Source organism: Ochotona curzoniae, unplaced genomic scaffold, assembly GCF_017591425.1.
Source record: "Ochotona curzoniae isolate NIBS_2020 unplaced genomic scaffold, NIBS_Ocur_1.0 contig_1014, whole genome shotgun sequence".
Classification (NCBI taxonomy): domain Eukaryota; kingdom Metazoa; phylum Chordata; class Mammalia; order Lagomorpha; family Ochotonidae; genus Ochotona; species Ochotona curzoniae.
Window position 1 is genome coordinate 16278157 of NW_024464920.1, and position 7004 is coordinate 16285160.

General features: G+C 33.9%; 1 pseudogene; it reads right to left on the reverse strand.

Moving 5' to 3' along the window:
- Positions 1-5830: 5830 nt before the first annotated feature.
- Positions 5831-5952, reverse strand: LOC121164205 (annotated as a pseudogene).
- Positions 5953-7004: the final 1052 nt, after the last annotated feature.

The following is a 7004-nucleotide window of genomic DNA, read 5'->3' on the forward strand; positions in this document are numbered from 1 at the left end:
TAATACACTTGTGGTGAGACAGACTGGCTACTCTTAGTTATTTCTAGATAACACTTTTTCTAGATAATTTCTAAATATTTCCAATAATTACCTAATTATTTGTAATAATTATTTCAAATAGTACATTTCTAATAATTCTAATAATTTCTAGATAATATGCTTCATAAATGCCCAATGCTATGTGAAATAAACTATGTAATTTAACTAATTTTTGAGCTTTTGTACTGCGGCGATCATGTTTATTTTCACCTGGAGATAATGAAACATGTTCAGATGTGTAAGTTGTAGAGATAGGATCTTAAGTAAAATGGCCTCAAACTACTTTTTCCCACAACTTTCTGCTTTTACTTTTGAAGTTGTAAAGTATATGTAGCATATAAGCATATTAGCAACCTTGCTTACAAATAAGTGAACAGAATAAATCATGGGAAATAACAACAGCAATAGTAAAAACAGAGGCAGAGATAGACTCAAAGTAACACTTGAGTTTATATCTGTCTGACTTTGAAATGAAACACGATACTTTACCCCTCAATCATTTTTTTTTTCTGTTGGGATATTCCTTATAACTACTTGTACACAAGACAATAACAATGTGACATCCAAGACCGCTTTCTCTATATTCTGTCACTCTGATGACAACTTTTTGATGACATATTTAAATGGGTCTTTGGACATTTAAAAATGATGATTAATGGCTGCCTTTCCTTCCTAAGTACAGTTACTGGGATTTCTTCACTTACCTTCACTTTCCTCTTTCTTCCATTTATTTTGAAGTTAAGATTTATTTTATTTATTTGAAAAACAAAGTGACATACACACACATATACACACACACATACCTTGATGGGGAGACAGGGAGATAGATCTTTGATTCACTAGTTCACTCCTCAGATAATCACAAAGGTCAAAGGACCAGGGTTAAGGCAGGTGCCAAGAACTCAGTTCACTCCCCATAGTTCACTCCCCCCATGGGAGAGTGAACAGATCCCCAAAACTTGAACCATTTCTGACGTCCTCCCAAGCACGGTGTCAGGGAGCTGGATCAGAAGCAGAGCAAACATGCTGTAAATGTGTGCTCAGATATGGGATGTTAATAGCAAATCAGCAGTTTAACCTATTGCAGGTTAACCAATGTTGTTATCCCTCCCTTGCCATTCTTCCATTCTGAGAGTTTTGTATTGCTGTGGACATTAAAAACTTGCAATTGGATTTAAGTCAATATGAAAAATTACTGAAAGAAGCCCAGCTTCAGGTATTTCATGCTTTGTGGACAGGATCACTTAGCCCTCCTTATCCCCAGAAAAAAAGCCTTTTTCTAATTTATCACACCAAAATAATCCACAGATGGCAAGAGAGAACTCAAACAGGTTACCACCTGCGAAGGTTCCCATGCATACATATTCTGTGCCACATCTTCATTCTCAAAAGAGCAAGTGCAGTCTCTGGGTGGTAATTATGAAAAGTATTTCAGAGCTTTCATCAAAGTGCTTCTTACCAAAAGTAAGAAACACACACATTTCACTGGTTCGAACATCATTTCTCTCGTAGCATATAAATAGAAGTGCTTAAGTAGGATAAGCTAAACTAATAGTTGAAAAACAGTAGTCTTTGTTTTTATTTTTTGCATTTAGAATTCATTAACACCATACCAGAACTTCTCACCTAACTGGTAAAACCTTTTAAACATTAAGTCACTCCCCAAATGTGTTCCTTTTTCTGGGAAAAAAGAGACTGATGATTAATCTTTATCAATCCTGAAGGAATGAGCAAACTATGAATCCCCTTATATTGCAACTTTGTTGACAAGCCAGGATCTACACCTAGGTGTGTAACATAAAATTATTTTTAACTTTAAAATCTATTTTGAAAGCCCAAACTGCTTTTATGTAGATGCAATGAGAACACTATGGTTTTGTAATTTGTGTGTCTCTTTGCATTATGTCCTTTTTCATCTAAGGTCAAAGCTTAAAGATGACTAGGGTGATGCATTGATCTAAATCATAGTAATGTCTTTTTGAGGAAGTTTATTTATTTTTTTATTTTTAAAATTTTTATTTGAAAGTCACATATACAGAGAGGAGGAGAGACAGAGAAGATCTTCTGTCTGTTGATTCACTCCCCAAGTGGCCGCAGCAGTCGAAGCTGAGCTTATCTGAAGTCAGCAGCCAGGAGCTTCTTTCCAGGTCCCCTGCACAGGTACAGGGTCTCAAGGCTTTGGGCCATCCTCGACTGCCTTCCCTGCCACAAGCAGGAAGCTGGTTGCGAATTGGAGCACTGGAATTAGAACCGGTGCCTATATGGGATCCCAGTGTGTTCAAGGCGAGGACTTTAGCTGCTAGGCTACCGTGCCAAGCCCTCGGAGGAAGTTTTTTCTAGTAACCTGTTAAGGTACGTGTTAATAAATATATTGTCATTTATATTTGTCTTGTGAAGTGTTTCAAACATTGGAAAGAAAGTCCTTAATCTTACACTGAAAATTCTGCTTATATAAATTTTAATTATTTTAGACTTTGGTTCAACCTTATTTTCAGGATTTGAAATACCATTGTTTTTAAATTAAAAAAATCTTTAGTTCAACCAGCTGTACACATGTGATAAGTTCATTTGTATTTTAAAACATAATGCTGGCTTATGTTTCTTTAGTTCTTTGTGGCGGGAACTGCTTTAATCTTATGTAAATGGTACACTAAATAAATCTACAAGGATTGACTTTGACATCTGTTTTAAACTCCCAGTTCCTTGGAGAACCATTAGGAACTTTTCTGGTGGTTACTAATGGCTGATGTGACTGTTTCAAAGTACCGTGATTCGTGTGGTATATGCTGTAATCTCAAACATCAAACTTGATTGACTCTAAACTTAGCTTCATTGCTTCATTCCCCATATCCGATTTCACACCAGGCCAGTCTCTTATGTCTATAGACTGTCGCTCGAATCCATCCCCTGAGGTCTAAGACACGCATTTATTGTATCTTACCTGACACGTCATAATTACTTTCTGTGTCGTAGTCATACTTCCATTCCTCTGCATCTGTTCCACAATCCATACATTATGTTGCTTGTTTACCCTTTTGTATAAAGAATATATCTTTAAACAGTTGTCTTGCTCAAAAGACTTATGATATTCTTCATTCCATTGTAAAAATCTGAATTTTCTACAGGGACCTTTCATAAATTGGCCCCATCCTTTTTTCAGATTAGTCTATAGGTAACAATTCTTCAAGCCCTGTGAAAAGAAAACATTATGCCTGGTCAATGTGGATGTGGTTTTGTAATTTCTAAGCACTTTTTCTTTCTCTGACTACTTCAAGCAGAATATCTTTGATGATGTTAACTGGCATTTTACTTTGTGTGAGATAATTTTCTAAGAGTTAAAATATAGAAAAATAGATATGGACTGTTGTCTTAAAGAAGAAGGTTATCAAAATATATAATATACAGGTAGAAAGCAGTCCTCAATTTATACATGCATATCTATAATTACACACAATATATGTAATGTGGCATAAATGATAATTTTAGCTAATATTAAAAGTTGTGAAGAATGTTTTAAAGAACAATAAAACAGACAGTGCTTCCTGACCATAAATTGAAAGCAATTTGAACATAGTGATATTAAGCACTTAGCATAATATTAACTGAAATGCATACTGTGCATTTTTGAGTAAATATACCATTCTGAACACTTTTCTTAGATAAAACCATATAAATAAGCTACCCAAAATATGACCTGAGAAATCAAGAAGATAGTAACACTTAGCCATTAGGTCCTGCTGCTTTTCTACACATGTACCCATATTTTGTATGTACCCGAATCCACCCTCCCAACAAATTTGATTATTAGGCTCCTTTTTACAATGAATCAAGTCCAGTTTCATCTTTATGTGTCATTTGTACAACATGTATTCATTGTTCAATAAAATATTATTGATTAAAATGGACACCCATCTTTAGAAGAATGTATCTAGGACTTTCTAGTCTTGTGAAATTGAACTGCTCTCATTCAAAAGGGAAAGAGAGATTCCCTATAGTTCCAGTATACATTTATTTTAACTAGTTTGAGTTATGTGCATTTCCTAAATAAAATACAATGTGAGATGCAAAAGTAAAGGGCCACCTACTCCTTTTGCTTTTGTTGAACTAAAAAGTACAGTATGACAGTATCTTCCCTTTTCTGGAAGCTTTTTGTCCATGAATCTCACATTATACCATGTCTAGGCATTTGTAGCCTAATTTACTGAGATTTATTTTTATTCTAATGTAGTGAAGATATAGATGTCACCTTTCATTAAGTGTTTACTGAGGTCTGGGTGGTAAACAGAAGATGACTCAGGAGGCATGGGTGAGCAGGTTACCTTTATAAGACCAGCTTCCTGTTCTTTGCTTTTCTCCCTTGGTATGCATGTCTGTTCTCTGTGTGTCTTTCTGTTGACCTTAGTCATGTTGCTCTGGCAGAATTGAAACTCACTTAATCAGCCCTAAAATGGTATTCTAGTTGCTTTTCCCCCCATTGGTAATAGACCAGCTTTTTTCTGATTCAGAGAATTTCTGGTGTTTTTTTTTTTTTTTTTGTTAGCATATAGGAAAACATACACACACATATATAGGGAGGGAACTTATCTTGCCACCAGTGTAAAAATACCAAACCTTTCATGGTTTCTGATTTAACAACTTGCTAGAAATATCCAAAGTGAAACTGAATTCTGACAAGTAAAAAAATAAAAACAAAAAACTAAACAAAACAAAAAAAAACTATTCACTATCAATGTACTAATCTGTTGATATGAAGTTCTTTTTTCTCTATAGCGGTTTCCCTGAAACTAAGTGGCACATAGCTTTAGAAAATACTTGGCAACTTCCCCTAATCAATGAATGAGTGACACTACAAACTTACACCTCATTTCTCATTCTGTAGTCACCTAAGAAAGATCATGACAAATGACAATTTTATTTGGAATTCCTTCCAAGAGATTCTGAGTAAAACAACATTCAAATATTGGCTCTGAATATGTTTCCAGTTGCTAGTTATTATGAGTGTTAGAGTTTTTTGTAACATGGTAGCAGAAAATATGTTGTTGCTGAACCAGAAAAATGATCATAAGATTTCATTTCTACCCAGTGATATTCTTATTTAGATAAGAAATTTAAATGAATATATTTTATTTTCTAAGAAGTAAACAAAGATATTTAAAAATAAATGGCATGTATACTATTTTGCCTCATTGCAGTAACTCGTGAGGTTGTTGCAAGTCAAGCCCCAACTTTGAATAGCTTGTCTATAAATTAGCTGTGTCATGTGGATTTTTAAACCATTTAATCATGTCATTCATGAGCAGAGAATTCCCTTCTTTCTTTCCAATTTCCATGCCATTTATTTATTTATGAATTTATTTTTCTTGACCTATTGATCAACCTAGGATAGTCAATACAATTGTTGGTAAGAGTTCTGACAGTGATTATTTTTGTCTTGTTCCCAATCTTAGGCAAAAGCCAATGTTTCATTGTTAGGTGTGATTTTGCTATCGGTGTCTTACAGATGCATTTAAACAGTATGAATAAATAACTGATTATTATTTGATCTGTTTTACAAAGATTTAAAAATAATAATGGTTAAAAACTAAAAACATTTCACATGAAAATCAAAAGTTTGATAGCTATATCACATAAACAAATTTCAGAATTTGGCACATTAAACAGGTAAAATAGAAGTGGCAAACACATGTACAGAAATCTGCAAAATCAAAATTATTAATTGTAAATATTACAAGTAACCAAGGAAAGGAAATTAATATGGATAGTATAAGGAAATTTTATATTATCCATATTAATTTCCTTAAAGATTTCATTTACTGCCAATGATAGTGGTTTTTGAAAATAACTATTTTCAATTAGCAATAATCGCGCCTCGGATAAACCTCATTGGCTATGATACTGCCACTGCGCAAAGCTGAAAATAGCTATTTTCAACCATTGAAGGCAGTCACATATTTTTTTTTAGTCTTTCATTGGAAGACAATTTCCACTGAAAATCAATCCAGAGAATTCTGATAATCTGTCGCATAAAATGTAAGGCCAGTGAGTTCTTACTAAATATTTATCATAAAAGAGGAAAGACAATGCCTTGAAAATAACAAATGGTTGACTGTTTATCAGACAGCCATTAAAGAATTGTTTCTTTACCAGCTGAATAAGAAATAATGTCATCTGACATTCTGAACTGATTTAACGAAGATGTAGATAACTGTAAGTGAGAAATTATAAATCTGCTGTACCTATAAATACTTTTTCACATTGTTATGGTAAAATAGCTTGGAGGACATCTTCTATTTTTTTTTTTTAATCATTGAGTGTGCTATGAATGAGGAGTTATGGAAAAATGAAAAATATTAAAAAGTTGCTTTTGATAAAAATGAAATTCTATATGAAACTATGTATGTGAATTTTATATATGTTTAAGAGTAGAAAGATTGGCATCTTTCTTGGGGTTTCAGCCTCAAAGCTTAGAACAATGGATAATAGGAAGCCCCTAAAAAGAAGATTAAGACAATCTCTAGTCAGACTGTCCCAGAGATTGCCACTCTAATATCCTATAAAAGAGGTTTATTTATTATGCAAGTGAATTTTCCAAATAAAAGCCCTAGGAATATCTCTTCCATTTTCCAGATCACACTTATGCATTTGGGCTCCAATATTCTTTGGCAAAATTAGCAATTCTAGTAAGTTCTCTCATTATTATTTGTTGAGCAGGCACTTGATAGAATTCTTGGAAGAGCATGACACAATTCCCTGTGTTTAGAGAAAATGGTGATCATTGTCTCACTTTCATCAGAATTCGTAAAGTGTGAACTTCCTCTTAGAGAAGTAGAGAGATACAAGCATAGCCAAAACTTTTCTTTTACTTGGTGCCTGAAGGAACCCTGGCCGCATTGCTAGCCAGGTTAAGTTGCTCCAACAGACCTTGCTGAAAGGCATCTCAGTTGAAAATCTTTGAAGGACTACCT